The sequence below is a fragment of the Trichomycterus rosablanca genome, chromosome 14 (assembly GCF_030014385.1).
Source record: "Trichomycterus rosablanca isolate fTriRos1 chromosome 14, fTriRos1.hap1, whole genome shotgun sequence".
In the NCBI taxonomy this organism is placed as follows: Eukaryota; Metazoa; Chordata; class Actinopteri; order Siluriformes; family Trichomycteridae; genus Trichomycterus; species Trichomycterus rosablanca.
Genome location: NC_086001.1, coordinates 15,844,674 through 15,866,390, shown reverse-complemented (window position 1 = coordinate 15,866,390; position 21,717 = coordinate 15,844,674). Strand labels below are relative to the sequence as shown.

General features: G+C 39.7%; 1 protein-coding gene and 1 long non-coding RNA gene across 3 annotated transcripts in view; one reads left to right on the top strand and one right to left on the bottom strand.

The window, feature by feature from the left end:
* The window catches only part of nrxn2b (neurexin 2b), an 810,738-nt gene that overhangs the window by 487,356 nt on the left and 301,665 nt on the right, over positions 1-21,717 (bottom strand). The gene's annotated exons all lie outside the window — the stretch shown is intronic.
* LOC134326053 (uncharacterized) overlaps positions 14,210-21,717 on the top strand; it is a 31,392-nt gene continuing 23,884 nt past the window's right edge. Inside the window, exon 1 of the long non-coding RNA XR_010014472.1 lies at positions 14,210-14,285. This is a non-coding gene — a long non-coding RNA (uncharacterized LOC134326053). The remainder of the gene's footprint in view (positions 14,286-21,717) is intronic.

Genomic DNA, 21,717 nt, shown 5'->3' with positions numbered 1-21,717 from the left:
ACATGTCAACAAAGGACATGGATTACTGGAACCATGTCCTATGGTCTGATGAGACCAAGATTAATTTGTTTGGTTCAGATGGTCTCAAGCATGTGTGGCGGCAATCAGGTGAGGAGTACAAAGATAAGTGTGTCATGCCTACAGTCAAGCATGGTGGTGGGAATGCCATGGTCTGGGGCTGCATGAGTGCAGCAGGTGTTGGGGAGTTACATTTCATTGAGGGACACATGAACTCCAATATGTACTGTGAAATACTGAAGCAGAGAATGATCCCCTCCCTCCGGAAACTGGGTCGCAGGGCAGTGTTCCAGCATGATAATGACCCCAAACACACCTCTAAGACGACCACTGCTTTATTGAAGAGGCTGAGAGTAAAGGTGATGGACTGGCCAAGCATGTCTCCAGACCTAAACCCAATAGAACATCTTTGGGGCATCCTCAAACGGAAGGTGGAGGAGCGCAAAGTCTCGAATATCCGCCAGCTCCGTGATGTCGTCATGGAGGAGTGGAAAAGCATTCCAGTGGCAACCTGTGAAGCTCTGGTAAACTCCATGCCCAGGAGAGTTAAGGCAGTTCTAAGAAATAATGGTGGCCACACAAAATATTGACACTTCAGGAACTTTCACTAAGGGGTGTACTCACTTTTGTTGCCGGTGGTTTAGACATTAATGGCTGTATATTGAGTTATTTTGAGGGAAGAATAAATTTACACTGTTATATAAGCTGCACACAGACTACTTTTCATTGTGTCAAAGTGTCATTTTGTCAGTGTTGTCCCATGAAAAGATATACTTAAATATCTGCAGAAATGTGAGGGGTGTACTCACTTTTGTGATACACTGTATATATATATATATATATGTATATATATATATATATATATATATATGTATATATATATATATATATATATAATAAGAACATTAGAATATAAGAAAAGTCTTTTTAAATGGAATGTAATTTAAAGTTTCTGTGTAAAGGGAAGGAGGGCAGCTGCTGGAAGCAAATTGCCCAGTACTAATACAGCAGGTAGCAATAACACTATAATCCAGAGGACTTAAACGACAGCTAAGGTCAGACTGAGACACAGTGGTGACTAATCCTAGCTTACAGACCACTGAATTATGTACAGTCACATCTTCTACAAGAACGCCAACACCAGAACAGGTCAACTTTTGCTTTTGTTCTCTTAATTTTATTATTTTATAGAATTTTATATCATAAAATTCTATAAAAATATTATATTATATTATATGTTATTTATATAAATAATGAAATATTTAGAATTAGAAACTAAAATTTCACTGTCCTTAATATGTATATTTAGAAAAATAGATTCATATGTCACTTAATGCTAGTATTTATTGTAAAATGTGTAAAAGTACATAGTTATTATTAGTTAAATGGGAATTCACTTTAATTGTTACTGCATTTTTATGTATATTTATGTATTTGTCCTTTTTCTACCAGTAATATCTCTTCAACTGCTTTAAACTCCTACTCTGGCTGAAGAGGGCTGTACCCCCCTCTCCCCCTCTGACAAGTGTGTAGTGCCAACCACTTCTTTTCACCTGCCCTAGGCGAGTTCATACAGGGATCAGTATTGCGCATGTAGAGTCACGCACTGATCTTTATTATCTCCCGTCTTTGTGCAGGTGACATCGACCAGCCGGCAGACGCTGAGGAATCCTTTTAGCCCTCCCAACTGGCAGATATTAGCCAATCATGTCTGTGTCTAGTTGCCCGGCGTTACACCTATGTGCCACCCAAGCACCCAATGAATGAATGGATAAATCTCACAGTTTCAGTCATGGCATCACAGTGTCCGCAGCAACATAATCACATTTTTTGTTTTGCTTTCGTTTCTCCATCTCATTATTTTTATTGGTTAATTCCTTAATGTGTTTGACCTGTTCTCAATGATCCATTTCATTAGCTCTGTACTTCTGTCTGCTTTCTGTCCCTGTTTAAGGTAACATGCTGTGTAGGTGTAGTTTGTATTGTAGTATTGCCCTTTGTTTTTGAATGAATTAATAAATAAATGAATACATATATATTAGTATGACAGTAGATATTAGAACACATTAGTGGCAGTAGAAACACACACACACACACACACACACACAAATGCAAATATAAGCCAAGGGCGGTGCAAAGGTGTTGTGTGCTTTGTTGTGTGCTTATGGTAATTGCCAGACTGGTCCGTATGGAAGGTATGAGCAGGTTTTACTGGAGGGGTTTTGTAAATACCCTGCACACAACACAGTCTGGCAGATAATATACAGTACAATCAACTTCACATTGCCCTTGGCTTCTGTTTCTTTTGTGTGTCTGTTTCTTTCCATTTTGTAGTGCTAAATTTTCTAGCTTGTTTTATGATTTAATGCAGAGAGTAAGAATAATAACATGTACATAAATATTATTGTTGTAGGTAAACTAGCTGTCCCATTATGTCACGCTACGTCACGTCCCAACACCAAGAGTGGCTGCACAGGTGGGTCAGCTTTTTTCAATGCCCTCTGTGTTAAGTCGCCTGCAGCAGACTCACCCCTAATAATGCAATTAATGTCATTGTTGGCAATACAGCTTTATCTTGGTCTAGTAGTAGTACTTTATTGTCACTATAAATTGCAGCATGTACAATTACAGCGAAATTAGCCATCAACCTGTCCAGAACATTCAATGACAAGGGAGAGACAGGACAGGAAGACAGGATAAGAAAACAAGAAATAATGAACACATAGGGAAAGTAGGAGATAAATAAAACCAGACACCAGATTGTGTTCCCTTAAGGAGCACACTATGGTAACACGAAAAAAAAAAAAACCCTTACAGCACACAAGCACATATAAACATAACATAACATAATCACACAACCAGCCACGGGTTAGGGATGTGGGGATGTGAAAAAGTAACCACTACGGGAGGCAGCCATCCGGCGATTCGCAGCTACAGTATACCAGCGCGCGCTACGGACCTGTCCTACCATAGTGGTGGAATGAAGCTGAGAGTGGAGACGTTGGTTGGGGTTAGGAGAGTTCTGTCAGCAAGAAAAAAAGTCTGTACAAAGTTCGCGATAACATGGCTGTTTACAGCTCTTACTGCCCAGAATGAAAACAGTCAGTGGAGGCAGGGTAGGTACATAGCAACAAGTCCTCTGGAGGAATTTCCTTATCAGCTAGGCCGTTGCTGATAACAGGGGAGCCAAGAGCAGAAATGACTCTTGTTTTGTCTGAGCACTATAAAATTTTAACACGAACTCTCAGAATTAATGCGTCTCTGGTTCACCTCATTTCGCAAAGCCGTAAGTTTCTCCAAGATGAAATCCATATTGCGATTAATAATCCCAGTCTGAGTTCCAACGGCTTTGCCCACCATATCAATCAAATTGGGCAGTTTCTGGGGACCTTCGACAACTGACCCAACTCTTTTAATTTCCCGATACAGCAGGGCGAAGCCTAATCCAATCAGCAAAAACCCCACAATCAAGGTTCCGAATAGATAAACATCCTCTACGTCCTCCAACGAAAGAGGTGCCAGGCACACGACCCTCCACTTTCCCCACGAGTCCATCGCGTATCCTGCCATCTGCGTTCCGTCGGGGCATGTGGGTTCCCCCGAACCCGAACTTCTCGATGAGAAGATGGTGTCAATAGCATTCAGAGACCATTTAACCAATTCCATAATTTGTTCTTTGAGGAGCAGTGCTAGAAAAATCTCTGTAGAGCAGAGTAGACGAGACAAGACGATACAGGAGAAGCCAAGCAGGGAAGATAAGGGAGGAGGAGGGAAAAGTGCGTCTGTCTTCCACGAGAGCTAGATAGAAGTCTTTCTAGTCCTCTGAGTCCTTCCACAAGTCCTGTCACAAAACTGCCTTTATTGTTGTCATGAGAGTGCCTCATCACATGGCCAAAACAATGTAACTAATGTTACATTCAGATATAGTTTCATTAGCTCCTTTTCTGTTATGGCCATCCTGTAAACTTGCTCAGTGGTTATCATCTTCCTCCATGAGACTTTCAGCTTAAGTCTGAATGTGTCTCGCTAATATTATTCTAACATGCTGGTTTAAAACTTGGTTATTAAGTAGCTTAGAAGTAAATTCTTAAATAAGCAGGTAACTGAGCTTAGCCAAAAATAATTACGTAAAGGTTCTATTACATTGGTAACACTTTTGAGCCAACTTGTGTTGCAATAACCAATGACGTAATATTATTTCTCATTTACTACATGGACCTTAGAGTCCAGTTCCAAACTTCCTTGTTAAACAGGTTTTAAATCACAGCTATGTTTTAAATATTGTAAACAGTTCCTTATTCCTTATAATCAGGCTGTTTTTAGGGCTCATCTAAAACTGCTGCTGTAAGACCCCTTCTTAAGTAACATGACTTATAACCACAAATCAGAAAAAACTGGGACAAAAACTCCTCTGTCTTCTGTCCATCTTTGCTTTTAAAAGACTCAGCCTTTTTGTGGATACCGATGTTGTGTTAAATTATACAACCCCAAATCAGAAAATGCTGGGACAGTATGGAAAATGCAAATAAAATAAAAACACAGTGTTCCTTACATTTACTTTGACTTTTATTTGATTGCAGACAGGATGAACCTGAAATATTTCATGTTGTATCTGCTCAACTTCATTTCATTTATTAATAAACATCCATTCCTGCATTTCAGACCTGCAAGACATTCCAAAAAAAGTTGGGACGGGGCAATTTAGGGCTAGTAATAAGGTGAAAAAACTAAATAATTATGTGATTTTAAACAGGTGATGTCAACAGGTGATTGTAATCATGGTTCAGTAAAAAAGCAGCATCCATGTAAGGCTGAGTCTTTGATAAGCAAAGATGATCAGAGGATCTCCAGTTTGTCAACAAATGTGAGAAAATAATTGAAATGTTTAGAAACATTGTACATGAAAGAAAGATTGGAAGGAATTTGCATATTTCTTCCTCTACAGTGCATAATATCATTAAATGATTCAAGGAATCGGGAGGAATATCAGTGCGTAATGGCCAAGGGTGCAAGTTTAAGCTGAACGCCCGTGATCTTCGATCCCTCAGACGGCACTGCATCAAGAACTCAACAATAGCTGATATAACCACATGGGTGAGGGATTACTTTGGCCAACCTTTATTAAGCTCTACAATACAGAGTTACATGCACAAATGCCACTTAAAACTTTACTGTGCAAAAAAGAAGCCTAATGTTAACCATGTCCAGAAGCGGCATCGACTTCTTTGGGCTCAAAGACATCTAGGATGGACCATCACACAGTGGAAACGTGTATTGTGGTCAGACGAATCAGCATTCCAGGTCTTTTTTGGAATAAAATGGACGCCGTGTGCTCCGGACCAAAGACGAAAAGGACCATCCAGACCGTTATCAGCAACAGTATGTTTGCCAGTTTAGTAAAAGATATGAAAAATTTTAGTCAGGTTTCAGGTCAGACCTAGTAAAAGTAGTCAATGACCTCAGACTGACAATAACATATTGATCCTTGTTCTGTTTACCTTGACCTCAGTATTAATCCTAAATTAAAATTGTAACTTAAATAGTAACTTAAATTATTTTTAAAAAACGGTCGCTCTACATGATGCTATGAAGTTGCTTAATGCATTTGTGTTCTCCTGCATGTGTTATTGTACTGCCTTGTTCCTTAAAAAGAGTGTAGATAAATTACACCGTGTACAGAGCGCAGCACTGAGAGTTCTAACCCGGACACATGAAAGAATAAAGATATTATCCTCGTGTTAGCAACACTTCATTGGTTTCCTGTTCAATGCAGAATTCATTTTAAGGTTCATTTATTACTTTTTAAGACGATTAATGGGTTAGCACCTGCCTGCGAGTACGCTCCACAGCAGTCTGATCAAACACAGAACTACTTTCTGTTCCACAATCAAATCATAAAAGTGAGGAATCGTTTAGTGTATACGCTCCCAAACTGTTTAACACCCTCCCACAAGAAATATGATGTAGAAGAAAACAAAAGGGATTCCGGGATTCAGCTTTTGTAGTTTGTAGTTTTTTGCGTGTCTTTAGATCCCACCTTTTCACACTTCTTGCAGGTCTTGCCTGACCTGCAAAGCTGACGTGTCAGTGTCAAATAAAGGTGCAAGTTCAGCAAAACATGAAACTGCAGCTAAAAGAGAGAGAGTAAATTCATCAGGTAAAGATCGGGTGACAAAGAAGATGTTGTTACTGCTGCAGAGGGAGGTTTTGGCTCATCTATTGCTGCTGTTTGAGTTGGTCATCTTCTAGACCTTCATCAGTGGTCACAGGACGCTGCCCATGGGGTGCTGTTGGCTGGATATTTTTGGTTGGTGGACTATTCTCAGTCCAGCAGTGACAGTGAGGTGTTTAAAAACTCAATCAGCATTGCTGTGTTTGATCCACTCATACCAGCACAACACATACTAACACACCACCACCATGTCAGTGTCACTGCAGTGCTGAGAATGATCCACCACCTAAATAATACCTACTCTGTGGTGGTCCTGGGAAAGTCCTGACCGTTAAAAAACAGCATGAAAGGGGGCTAACAAAGCATGTAGAGAAACAGATGGATGACAGTCAGTAATTGTGGAGCTACAAAGTGCTTCTATATGATAAAATGGGCAGTGAGTGGTTTTAATGTTATGGCTGATCAGTGTATGTACAGGTCCTTCTCAAAAAATTAGCATATTGTGATGAAGTTCATTATTTTCCATAATGTAATGATAAAAATTAAACTTTCATATATTTTAGATTCATTGCACACCAACTGAAATATTTCAGGTCTTTTATTGTTTTAATACTGATGATTTTGGCATACAGCTCATGAAAACCCAAAATTCCTATCTCAAAAAATTAGCATATCATGAAAAGGTTCTCTAAACGAGCTATTAACCTAATCATCTGAATCAACGAATTAACTCTAAACACCTGCAAAAGATTCCTGAGGCTTTTAAAAACTCCCAGCCTGGTTCATTACTCAAAACTGCAATCATGGGTAGGACTGCCGACCTGACTGCTGTCCAGAAGGCCATCATTGACACCCTCAAGCAAGAGGGTAAGACACAGAAAGAAATTTCTGAACGAATAGGCTGTTCCCAGAGTGCTGTATCAAGGCACCTCAGTGGGAAGTCTGTGGGAAGGAAAAAGTGTGGCAGAAAACGCTGCACAACGAGAAGAGGTGACCGGACCCTGAGGAAGATTGTGGAGAAGGGCCGATTCCAGACCTTGGGGGACCTGCGGAAGCAGTGGACTGAGTCTGGAGTAGAAACATCCAGAGCCACCGTGCACATGCGTGTGCAGGAAATGGGCTACAGGTGCCACATTCCCCAGGTCAAGCCACTTTTGAACCAGAAACAGCGGCAGAAGCGCCTGACCTGGGCTACAGAGAAGCAGCACTGGACTGTTGCTCAGTGGTCCAAAGTACTGTTTTCGGATGAAAGCAAATTTTGCATGTCATTCGGAAATCAAGGTGCCAGAGTCTGGAGGAAGACTGGGCAGAAGGAAATGCCAAAATGCCTGAAGTCCAGTGTCAAGTACCCACAGTCAGTGATGGTCTGGGGTGCCATGTCAGCTGCTGGTGTTGGTCCACTGTGTTTTATCAAGTGCAGGGTCAATGCAGCTAGCTATCAGGAGATTTTGGAGCACTTCATGCTTCCATCTGCTGAAAAGCTTTATGGAGATGAAGATTTCATTTTTCAGCACGACCTGGCACCTGCTCACAGTGCCAAAACCACTGGTGAATGGTTTACTGACCATGGTATTACTGTGCTCAATTGGCCTGCCAACTCTCCTGACCTGAACCCCATAGAGAATCTGTGGGATATTGTGAAGAGAAAGTTGAGAGACACAAGACCCAACACTCTGGATGAGCTTAAGGCCGCTATCGAAGCATCCTGGGCCTCCATAACACCTCAGCAGTGCCACAGGCTGATTGCCTCCATGCCACGCCGCATTGAAGCAGTCATTTCTGCAAAAGGATTCCCGACCAAGTATTGAGTGCATAACTGAACATAATTATTTGAAGGTTGACTTTTTTTGTATTAAAAACACTTTTCTTTTATTGGTCGGATGAAATATGCTAATTTTTTGAGATTTTTTGGGGTTTCATGAGCTGTATGCCAAAATCATCAGTATTAAAACAATAAAATACCTGAAATATTTCAGTTGGTGTGCAATGAATCTAAAATATATGAAAGTTTAATTTTTATCATTACATTATGGAAAATAATGAACTTTATCACAATATGCTAATTTTTTGAGAAGGACCTGTATATAGGAACATGAAACTGGGCAGAGCCAAAGCACATGGAAGGTGCAGTGCTGTGCGACGAGTCACTGAATTGGACTGGGATATATGGCAGGCTTGATGAGGCGTGGGATGAGTATCAGGTGTTAGTACTCAGGTTAACTGACGCACTGGGATTGCACAGCTGACAGTGGAACAGGGAGATAAAGCTTTTTTTTGGGAGTAGAAGGGGCTTTCACAACATCTGCAACATATGCCCTGTTTCTAGGCATTACAATTAAAATTTAGAAAATCTTTATTGTTAAAAGTATTAAGTTTGGTTGAATAACACACTTTCTGGGTTAGTTTACATCTGTGAGTGGTAATAAATATGTGACAACACAGTCATACAGCTGAATAGTTTTAGGACTGGATTCTACTGAGAAACTAACATCACTGAGCCCACTGCCAGTGCTTGGCACCGTTCTAAAAATAACAAAGTCCTTAAATGCACAGGCTTCTATTTAATGCAGGCAATTTACCATTCTGTGCAGTCCAAAGAGATTATTGATAGTACTCACATGCTATCCATGCCCCAAGGGCTGGCAACTGTGTTTAGGCCATCACCTTCACAACAAAACCCCTCCTCAAGCCAGAAAAAATTAAATCTACTCCAAAATATTTGCTAAACCAGATACAAAAAAACATAGTAATTTGTTTACCTGGAACTGTTAATCGTTTAAATAATACTTAATAAACCTTAGTGGGTTTAATTCTCATTTCTGGAAACCACTTGTGAGAAATGTATCCAGTTATTCTTGTATCAAAATGTGTTTTCTCCATGTAATACATTTTACCCCCTAAACAATAAAAGGTGGATTGGCCATTGGTATTGTTATAAACTGACATTGAATAGTTTTTTGATGGACTAGTGTTCTGTCCAGGATTTTCTGCTTAGTGTGCAATGTATTTAGGTGGTGCCGGACTCTCAGTGACCCCAGAGAAAAGGGTTAGTGAAAATAATAATAATAAAAAAATAATAATAATGTCTTGACCTTTTCTGTGTCTGATCCACTCATACCAGCACAACACACACTAACACACCACCACCATGTCAGTGTCACTGCAGTGCTGAGAATCATCCACCATCTAAATAATACCTGCTCTGTGGTGGTCCTGACCATTGAAAAACAGGGTGAAAGCAGGTTTTAAAGATATGTAGAGAAATAGATGGACTATAGTAATTGTAGAACTACAAAGTGCTTCTATATGGTAAGTGGAGCTGATAAAATGGACAGTGAGTGTAGAAACAAGGAGGTGGTTTTAATGTTATGGCTGATCGGTGTATGTTGTTGATTTTTGTCATAGTATAGTTTTTGGATAGGACAATGCATGACAAATGTATTTTTATTGAAAGTTCCTGCTGAACCCCAAACAGTGGTGAGGTTTGGTAAAAATCACCAGGATTGCACGCTGAGCACTCGTCTATGCTGATGCTAACAGAGACTGACTTCATAAACGCAGTGATTCATCATCATCAATTTCTGTGCTAGCATTGCACAGATTAATGCTGCATTGCTAGCATGGAGTCCTGTCTTCAGTGATTAATACGCACAACACTGCTAGATCAAAATGAATGTTGATTGCTAATGAGAATAGTTTGTTCCATTCTTTTCTTTCCCGATAGATTAGCTAATGGGAGATAACTAGACTAACGCTTTTTTTTCTCGACACTTAACAAAGCCAATCTAAAGCCATTAGTGTCGTGTGTGAGAGAAATTAAAGCAAGTGATGAATGGGTATAAGAGGGTGACCTTAGGTCCTCTCTTTTTCTGGAAATGTCCACATTTTTTAAAAATTTATATTATGCCTCAAGTGTGCGCGATTTATGTTGACATATGCCTGCTACAGTTACCTTGTGATTTACACTGTGTGTGCATTTTTGTATTGCTCTACCCTTCCCTGTAGGTCAAGAAAGTCAATTTTATTTATATAGTGCTTTTTACAATAGACATTGTCTCAAAGCAACTTTATAGAATCCATGACCGACTGACCAAAAACCCCAGTTAAGCAAGCCAAGGGCGACAGTGCAAGAAAAAAAAAACTCCCTTAAAATTACAGGAAGAAACTTTGAGAGAAACCAGACCCTGACTATTGTCAATAGGGCAGTGGAAGCCTAGTGGGAAGAGCTTTGGACTATTAACTGAAAGTTCACAGTTCGAATCCCAGCTCTCCCATGCAGCCACTGTTTGGCCCTTGAGCAAGGCCCTTAACCCTCTCTGCTTCAGGGGTGTTGTGCAATGGCTGACCCTGCACTCTGACCTCAGCTTCCAAACAAGCTGGGATATGCGATAGATGTTAATGCTTAAACACTAATCATTTAGACTTAGATAACATAAAAAACATCCAAACCGTGGATCTTTTCAGTGGTGATCATGTTCACAATAGTGCAGTATTGTCAAGAATTCAGCCCCTCTGTGCTCCCAGAGCATGTTTAGTGTGTAGGTGCCACACCCATGTCTCTGAGAGCACAAAGTGGAGGAGGCTTTGTTTATGATGTCAGGCCAACGCCTCCTCATAATGATTGGTCAATGAAGCTAATGATCCACAGCTGCTCCTCGTTGCAGGTAATGCTCAGGGCATTTAAGGGAGCAGCTGTGGATCCTTCATCGGAGACTATTTTGGTTTTGACTGTCATGCTTTTGGTTTGTCATGCTCATGTATTGGTTTGGTGTTCATGTTTAGAAGTCTTGTTTTGTGTTAGTATTGTTCATGTTTAACTTTAGCATGGTTAGCTAAGCTTAGGGTCTAGAATAGTATAGTCAGGTTTAATGTGTGTTTAGTTTAGCAGTTAGCTTAGCATTTAGCTTAGGTCATGTGTTGGCGAGTTTTGTCTTGTGTTATTTGTTATTGTTAAATATTTTGTGTAGCATCTGCTTGTGTGTCCTCCCTGTCTTGTCTCATCTAGGACACGATATTTTATTTATTCATTCATTGTCACCACTTCATCCTGGTCACAGTGGGCTGATTCGTTGGGCGAAAGGCAAGAAACACCTCGGAAACATACACTCACACCTAGGGCAATTTTTAGTAACTCTTATTCCATTCTGACTGCATGTCTTTGGATTTGTGGGAGGAAACCGGCACATCTGGAGGAAACCCATGCGACCAACGCTAATCAGTTAGACTTAGATGACATGGAAAAGAATTGCACTGTGGATCTTTTCAATGGTGATAGTGCAGTATTGAGAAAAGTTTAAGGTTACCAGCCATAAGCTCACACAGCGATTTTACTGCTGCTGAGGTGGACAGCTTAAGTAAAAGAAGTGAACCAGGGTTAATGTGAGAGTGTCAGTATAAATCTATACCTGTGTCAAATGTTATTGAGTAGTCGGCTTGTTGGCAGAATGCCTGGCTGTAATTTTGTTTGCAAATTGAAGACAGTGCTATAGGCCACTTTAAAAGAAATTACATCCTACAAATGGCTGCAGAGCTTTTATAGCTGCAATGAATGATGTGTTGAAAAGCTGGGCTTTTAAAACACACAGAGCTATTTCAGTCTGTTGTGGTAGGGCTGTGAGTTATTGCTAACTTTTAAAGTAAGGATCCTGACCCTTTCTTTTCAAAGTGTTTTGCTTTTATAAGCTTTTCTGTTTACAACATAAAGACGGGTCGACTGACCATGTTCACACTTTCTGAGAATTAAATTGTACATCATTTTCACCATTGTTTAAAATGCTTTCATGTAGTGCGTCAAACAGAATGCAGTTTCTGGATATGATTATATAACTTAATATAATAACATTTAATATAGACCCATATATTTTATTATATTAGATTTTATATGATTATAGTGGTTATACACTATTATAGATGAATACACAACATTTTTGACATTATACATGAATGTGAACCAAATTGCCATTTGCAATGATTAAACTAATCTACTCCACTTGACACTAACTATCCAAGTTAACCAGCTATTTGGTGAATTATTATAGGTGAGACTGTTTTTCAGATGGCACAGTGGCTCAGTGGGTAGTACTGTCGCCTTAAAGCAAGAAGGTCCTGGGTTCGATTCCTAGGTGGAGCAGTCTGGGTTGTTTTTGTGTAGAGTTTGCATGTTTGCACGTTCTCCTCATGTCCGCATGGGTTTCCACCAGGAGCTCTGGTGTCTTTTCACAGTCCAAGGACATGCAGTCTGGTTAACTGGAGATACAAAATTGCCTTTAGATGTGTGTGTGTGTGTGTGTGTGTATAAAGGTGTGAATGTGTTTGTGTTTATATCTGCCCTGAAATGGACTGGCGCACTGTCCAGTAGAGCTGGGCGGTCCAAGAATCAACCGGGTTAATGATTCGAATCTTTGTACTGAATCAGGAATCACGAGTCCGAGGTCTCAATTAACCCGGATCCTATGAGTCCTCTGACTGGCTGCTGCTAAGTACACAAGGCAAGTGAGCAGACTGGCAAATGAGCAGATTGAAAAGGTCCACGTACTGGCAGAAGCCACCCTGTTGGACCCACGGTTCAAAAAGCCTGCATTTGTGAATGAACGCAATGTTTGTTTGTTTATTAGGATTTTAACGTCATGTTTTACACTTTGGTTACATTCATGACAGGAACGGTAGTTACTCATTACACAAGATTCATCAGTTCACAAGGTTATAACGAACACAGTCATGGACAATTTAGTGTCTTCAGTTCACTCCACTTGCATGTCTTTGAACTGTGGGAGAAAACCGGAGCACCCGGAGGAAACCCACGCGGACACGGGGAGAACACCTGGGGATCGAACCCAGGACCTTCTTGCTGTGAGGCGACAGTGCTACCCACTTAGCCACCATGGAGGGCCACAAGCCTACGACCAGTGATTCAAAACCTTCTCACTGAGGTTATGCTGGAAATGAAAGGTTTTTTTTGCAGAGCTGCTTGTACCCCATATGGCTGACCCTATAGACTGGTGGAGGAATAAAGCACCAGTCTATAAAAAATTGTCCACAGTAATGAAGAGCAGTGAGTGACTCAAGTGATTCAAGTGAACCGGATCACATTACTGAGTGACTCAGATTAACCCGAGTCCATAAAATGAACCGAATTTACCACCACTACTGTCCAGGGTGTTTCTGTGTGCCTTGCGCCCATTGAGAGCTGGGATAGGCTCCAGCCCTCCCACAACCCTGATTAGGATAAGCAGTTTAGAAAGTGAGTGGGCTGAATGAAAAATCTCATGCACTTGCAACTTGTTGTTAGTTCTGTACTAAGACTGTAGTTAATCACGCAGCTAATATTAATCACTCATCTTAAATAAAAGTTTGGGTTTAAAAGTGTACAATATATTTCAACTTAACACTAAGTTTACATTGGGTTTAGCAGTTTATACTGGGATTAAAAGTTTACAATGGATTTTAAAGTTTACTCTGGGTTTTGAAGTTCACATTGGGTTTAAGTTTGCACTGGGTTTAAAATTGTACACTGTATTTAAAAGGTTACACAGGGTTTTGAAGTGTACACTAGGTTTAAAAGTTAACACTGCATTCAAAAATTAACACGGTTGTAAAGTATACACTGAATTTTCTAAATAAAATGCTATGAAATAAATAAAATCTAAATAAAAAGGCTCAAATACACCGATCAGCCATAACATTAAAACCACCACAGTGACACTGACAGTGATGGTGGTGTGTTAGTGTGTGTTGTGCTGGTATGAGTGGATCAGACACAGCAGTACTGCTGGAGTTTTTAAATACCGTGTTATCTTCTAGACCAGGGGTGCACAACATCCGGCCCGCCAAATGAAGTGCTGATGCATTTTTAAATAAATGATGCTGTCACTTTAAATTCACCGGGTAATTCCATGAAATTGCGACTGAAAAGTAAATGATGTAAATACAAGTTACTTCAGCTGTACCATGTGTTTGTCCAAACCAAGTACGAGTAAACAAAGAAAAGTGGATCTCGAGCATATAAAATTTAACCCTGAATGGACATACAGGTATTTTCTTGTCTGGTGTGCTTGCGACCACATTAATCAGTTGGTGTCAGACCAACACATTTCTTGTAAGTACCTGATTTTATGTAACTGTATTTAGTGCTGGGCGATTTTCACGATTAATTCTGTTAGTTAGAATGAACGTTTTCACATGATGTTAGAATGTGACAATCGCGATTGTTTACATACTTTATATTTTTATTAAAATACCAACATGTCACGAGGCAGAAACTGACCAGACGCTCGCGGAATATAAATCAGGGAAAGTTTAATATTAAAAGGGCAAAAACAGTGTACAAAACCCTGCAGAGTCCAAAACCAGAGGATAAACAGACAGGCAGCAAACGGAAGACAACAAGGATTATACACGGTAATGGTTAGATTTAGAAATAAGGAGACAAACACGATCGACAAAACTTCACAACGAGGCTAAAACAGAAGAGTTTAAATAAGATTCATGGAACCGAACACAGCTGAATTGAATCAAAACTCCGGTGAGCGCGATCAGGATTGGCTGACCGGGGACTTGTGGTATTCACGTGACAGTCCAGGGGCTCATGGGAATTGTAGTCCATATGGTTAGACGTGCAATGTGCCCCGTCCATCCACTCCCCCCAGTCACAAGAAGACAAAATCAAAGCTGAGCTGAGTGCTTATTCGATGTCCCCCAGTGTAGATACTGATACAGACTCACTTATATGGTGGAAACCATATAAAAACCTTTTAAAAAACCTGTAAAGAACTGTTTGTGGTTTTGCACTTTTCTTATGCTGCACATTATTTAAAGTGAGTTGTTTGTGAGTTTTCTATATAAAGGATATAGCTAATTAAGATGTCTATTTTGTTAAAATTATTGTTAATTATTGTTATATTGTTATTGTTATAAAGTTTGAGTTCCTTGAAAGGATAATTAGGTGGTGCTGTTACTATTTTTGCATTTCTGCAGTCTTTTAAATTAAAATTTTTCAATTGAATTATACAAAAGAAAAAAAAATTGCAATCGCAATCGAGAATCAATAATACATTTGAAAATAATCGATTTTTTTTTTCAATATCACCCAGCCCTAACTGTATTACAAATTCATGTGGACAGATCTGTAAAAATGAAATGTGTGGCCCTCTGGTTTAGGTGTTTATGTGAAATCGGCCCTTGGTAAAAAGAAGTTGTGCACCCCTGTTCTAGACCTTCATCAGTGGTCACCAGTGTCTGTGATATTTTTGGTTGGTGGACGATTCTCAGCCCAGCAGTGACAGTGAGGTGTTTAAAAACTCCATCAGCGCTGCCGTGTCTGATCCACTCATACAAGCACAACACACACTAACACACCACCACCATATCAGTGTCACTGCAGTGCTGAGAATGATCCACCACCTAAATAATACCTGCTCTGTGGGGGTCCTGGCCATTGAAGAACAGCATGAAAGGGGGCTAACAATGCATGCAGAGAAACAGATGGACTACAGTCAGTAATTGTAGAACTACAAAGTGCTTCTATATGGTAAGTGGAGCTGATAAAATGGACAATGAGTGTAGAAACAAGGAGGTGGTTTTAATGTTATGGCTGATCGGTGTATATGACCCGTAATAAAATGGGTCAAATATAGAAATACAGTTTTTATATTTTTTTGTTTTGCAGTATTCATTTATTTATGTATTTATTTATTTATGTATTTACTTTCTCATTCATTTTCTTATTTATTTTCTTATTTATTTATATAATTATTTATTTTTGTACATTTTACATTCTTTAGAGTTGTGAAAATGTCTAGAATACCATCTTAATTTGTGGCATGACCTCGCAAATTCTCATTAGTAATAATCAATGAGTACAGCTGATGACTTGATTGACTGCACTGCACAGAGGTGAATGGGCACAGAGGTGATGAGTCACAGTGGACCTGATTCATTAGGCAAAAGGCAGGAAACACCTCGGATAAGTCACTAGGCCATCACAGGGTATACAGACACACACACACACACTTAGGGCAATTTTTAGTAACCGGAGCACGTGAAGGAAACCCATGCAAACACGGGGAGAACATGCAAACTCCACACAGAAAGGACCCTGGTAGTCAGGCCGGGGAATCAAACACAGGCCCTTCTTGCTGCAAGGTGATAGAGCCACCCACTGCATCTACCTGCTGCCCAAGATAATTCATACATATTTTTCAGGATTCTCTTAATATTTTAATCATGTTATAGACTGTAGATGATAAAATCTATGACTTTCTTGCAATTGTTTGTTGACAAACATGGTTCCTTGGTCAACAACTAAGCCTTTTGTCAATACTGTTTTAATACAATAATATCTGATATTTTTTATTGAGTATCTCTTTTTTAATGTAGGTCTTACAGAAAATACATTTGAAATTAAAATAAATTGAAAATAATAATACAATAAAACACTACAAGAATTCTACATCCAATGCATCCTAGCACTGTATGCTAGTACTCTTGAGGTCAGAAAAAAAGTAAAGACATACAAATAAAACTCACGGGCAGTCAGCCAGAGCTGTCTGAGTCTGCTTCACTAACCTCCGCCACACTTTTTTCACTGTGTTAAACAGAAGCATCAAACCAGGGCCGAGCACTCAGCAAAAGCCACATGTTAACTTCCTGACTGGCTGAGACATCGTGATCCATCATTGTCTTTTCCCATTTTCTTCAATGACCCAGAACAGTTTAAAAGGAATAAACATCCACCATTGAAAAAAGGACAGTTTTGTTTTATAGCAAAGTGGAAAATGTAGTGTGGATTTAATGCCATTATAATATTGCACCAGCAGTGTGAATATTTGAGTCAATAACAATAGTGAGGAAGGGTTAAATTTATCACTCTGTCAAATATGAGGAATAGATAGCAACAGCTGGACTAGAATACCTAAAACTTACTGATATTTAAAACAGCCATCAGTGGTTTAAAAACATTTCAAAATTCAAATTCTATATTCCAATATTTCATCAGCTAAACTGGCATTAAATTAAATAAGTGTCAAGATCACAGCCATGTGTGGCTGAGCACATGGTTCCTTTTGTGTTTGTTTTGTGTACACACCCCTCCTGTCTCTGCCTCCTCTCCCCCAGCTGTTCCCCATGTCTGACTTGATTAGCATGTGTATATATACTCCTGTGTTTGTAACCTTCCTGGCTATGGGTTAGCTTAGCATAACCCATAGCACAGAGTTAGACTAGCCTTTGTTCTCCCTGGTTAGTGGTCTCTTAATATGTTGTGATGTTGTCTTACTATTTTGTAAGCAAGCCTGTCTAGAATGTCTCTGTGGGTCTGTTTGAAAACTTAGTGAGCTGCCTTGTTTTCTACTGCCTCCATAGGCAGCTGCCTAAGTAGAGAGGATTCTAATAAGGCATTGACTTGTAAGTCAGGTTATTCAGCGATTCCATCCGTTTTTGCTTACTAAGCTAACACAGTTAGCCTTAAGCTATTTAAACCAGTAGGATGAGGTGGCACAACGTGCATGCACGTGAACTAACATCTCGTAGACGAGCCCGAATTTGCAAATAAAGGACACTTGTGCACCTTTTATATAAATTAAAAATCAATAAGAATTAATTTGTTTGAAATTGCTCTGCATTTGTCTGCCATGTTTGTTATTTTATGTAAGAAAAGTTGTGCCAAGGCAGTATCGGATGCTCCATCGTTATTCAGTTAAAATACTATTCAAATTTAAGGTATCTTACTAGGCATCATTTTAAGGTATCTAAGAATTCAAACAGCCTGCTTCTCAGGAGTGCGAATGTAGTATGATGTAAAATACAGGGGTTGGACAAAATAACTGAAACACCTGTCATTTTAGTGTGGGAGGTTTCATGGCTAAATTGGACCAGTCTGGTGGCCAATCTTCATTAATTGCACATTGCACCAGTAAGAGCAGAGTGTGAAGGTTCAATTAGCAGGGTAAGAGCACAGTTTTGCTCAAAATATTGCAATGCACACAACATTATGGGTGACATCCTCAAAAGAGGACAAATTGTTGGTGCACGTCTTGCTGGCGCATCTGTGACCAAGACAGCAAGTCTTTGTGATGTATCAAGAGCCACGGTATCCAGGGTAATGTCAACATACCACCAAGAAGGACAAACCACATCCAACAGGATTAACTGTGGACGCAAGAGGAAGCTGTCTGAAAGGGATGTTCGGGTGCTAACCCGGATTGTATCCAAAAAACATAAAACCACGGCTGCCCAAATCACGGCAGAATTAAATGTGCACCTCAACTCTCCTGTTTCCACCAGAACTGTCCGTCGGGAGCTCCACAGGGTTGATATACACGGCCGGGCTGCTATAGCCAAACCTTTGGTCACTCGTGCCAATGCCAAACGTCGGTTTCAATGGTGCAAGGAGCGCAAATCTTGGGCTGTGGACAATGTGAAACATGTATTGTTCTCTGATGAGTCCACCTTTACTGTTTTCCCCACATCCGGGAGAGTTACGGTGTGGAGAAGCCCCAAAGAAGCGTACCACCCAGACTGTTGCATGCCCAGAGTGAAGCATGGGGGTGGATCAGTGATGGTTTGGGCTGCCATATCATGGCATTCCCTTGGCCCAATACTTGTGCTAGATGGGCGCGTCACTGCCAAGGACTACCGAACCATTCTGGAGGACCATGTGCATCCAATGGCGGTGCCGTGTATCAGGATGACAATGCACCAATACACACAGCAAGACTGGTGAAAGATTGGTTTGATGAACATGAAAGTGAAGTTGAACATCTCCCATGGCCTGCACAGTCACCAGATCTAAATATTATTGAGCCACTTTGGGGTGTTTTGGAGAAGCGAGTCAGGAAACGTTTTCCTCCACCAGCATCACGTAGTGACCTGGCCACTATCCTGCAAGAAGAATGGCTTAAAATCCCTCTGACCACTGTGCAGGACTTGTATATGTCATTTCCAAGATGAATTGACGCTGTATTGGCCGCAAAAGGAGGCCCTACACCATACTAATAAATTATTGTGGTCTAAAACCAGGTGTTTCAGTTATTTTGTCCAACCCCTGTATGTCTATGTAGAAAGCTCACTAGGTTTTCAAACACGCCCCGTGAATGTGTATTACACTGACACACTATTGGTTGTGTCTGTACGGGGTGGTATAATGACTGAAGAGGGTTTTCTTATAACTACTGCAATTGTGGCCTTTGCTGGCTGATCGATGGTGCTTGCACAATGTGACGGGGGATAACTGAGATCGGTACTGCACTTGTGCACTCGAGCGGACGTGGAATGGTTGTGGCTCTCCTTGGTCAGGAGTGGAGGTCTGCAGCAGTATAGACAAATACAATCTGGTAATTGTTGTATTACGCCAGGCCACCACTGCTGAAATACGGGTTTTAATATTGGCAGTGATATCGGCCAGTCAATTTTCTACAGACAAAATTGGCTTTGACTGAAGGTGCAAAGTTCTCTGTAAAGTTATTTTTAGGTAAACCAGTTCATGTAATGACCCGTTCGTTTCACAATTTTCAGCAACATCTCTATTAGTATTTGTATTTTAGTATGATAATAACATGGCCTGACATCTGGACCTTTTAAAGAAAAGTAGAATTCAGTAGAACTCAGACTTGCTGGTTCTGTAAGCAAATTCTAGTTTATGGCACCATCCTGAAATCCACATGAATACTAAGGGCATTTAAATGTACTCATTGCTGTAATCGTTCAGATGAAGTGTGCCCAGTAGGCACAACAAGTTAGAAAGTACAAGCTTTTAAAATATGCAGTTCAGCCTTTCCCAGCTTCTGTGCTGAATGTAAATCGTTTAAACAACTGCAACGATTTAAATATGAAGGTATCAGCATTATGCTGAACTAAGAATAAATGTTATGAAGCCTTATTAGTAAGAGAATCTCAGTCAGGAGTTGGCTGGGAGGAAGGAAATGGGTGTCACTGATCACTAATGCTATTTAAAAAAGTGATACTTTGCTGGTTTAAATAACCTTCTACCATCTTCTACCATTCCCATACACAAATGTAATACAGTACATGTGCATATATAGAATTTTCATATATCAGAACCAGCACATGCATCAATGTTCCAGTTCCTTCCTTGGACCACTTTTGATAGATACTGACCACTGCAGACCGTGAACACCCCACAAGAGTTGCAGTTTTGGAGATGCTCTGATCCAGTCGTCTAGGCATCACAATTTGGCCAATTTAGCCATAACTTGTCAAAACTCACTTAAATCCTCACGCTTGCCCATTTTTCCTGCTTCTAACACATCAATTGTAGGGATAAAATGTTCACTTGCTGCCTAATATATCCCAAACACTAACAGGTACCATGATGAAGAGATAATCAGAGTTTTTCAGTTCACCTGTCAGTGGTCATAATGTTATGCCTAGTGGGTGTGTGTGTATATATGTACAGTATATATATATATATATATATATATATATATATATATATATATATATATATATATATATATAAAAATATAGATAGATAGATAGATAGATAGATAGATAGATAGATAGATAGATAGATAGATAGAAGCTTCTGCAATGTCACAACATTTATTTCTGTCCAGAGTTGCATTAATTTTTTCACAAGATCTTGTATTGATGAGGGGTTCAGGGGTTCAGGTCTGGACTCTGTGGTGGCCAATCCATGTGTGAAAATGATGTCTCATGCTCCCTATACTACTCTTTCACAATTTGAGCCCGATGAATCCTGGCATTGTCATCTTGGAATATGCCCGTGCCATCAGGGAAGAAAAAAATCCATTGATGGAATAACCTGGTCGTTCAGTATATTCAGGTAGTCAGCTGACCTCATTCTTTGGGCACATAACGTTGCTGAACCTAGACCTGACCAACTGCAGCAAAGTATCTGTTTAGTGTGCCACATATAGTAGCTCTCAGGTTTGACCTTTGCCTCTATGTTTTTTTAACACCCTAAACATTGGCAGTAGATGGATTGGCTACACTAAATTACCTCTAGAAAAAAGTGAAAGTGATATAACCCTTTAATATTAACAATTATAAATGAAAGTGAATTAACAGTATTCATCTGTTAACATTTATTATTATTATTATTATTATTATTATTATTATTGGTATACCAAATTCTGCCAATTCTGTTTCCCACACATTACTTAGATTTAATTAAAACACTATCCCTTGATGGCTGAGCATGTGTAGGTGTTTGAATAAATTTAGGGTCTTTAACATAATAAGCCTTAATGCTATTTATTCATGCCAGTGTTCCCGGTGCAGAACTGGTACTTACCTTAACAAAGATTAATAAATTTGATAATGGATCTTTCATTAAAGCTATTACACACAATGAACCAATTTTAATGTTAAATTTAAAAGTAGACTAGTAAAAGTGCAGAAGTGTCATTATTGGTCTTCTGTCACTGTGAACTCCCAAAGCAATTAGACCAACCTCACACAGGGTTAGAATTGATTTCCAATACTAGAGAACAACCGTGAACTCTTCTTGGGGTATCTGTAAAGCTAGCTGTTACTAAACTACGAGTACA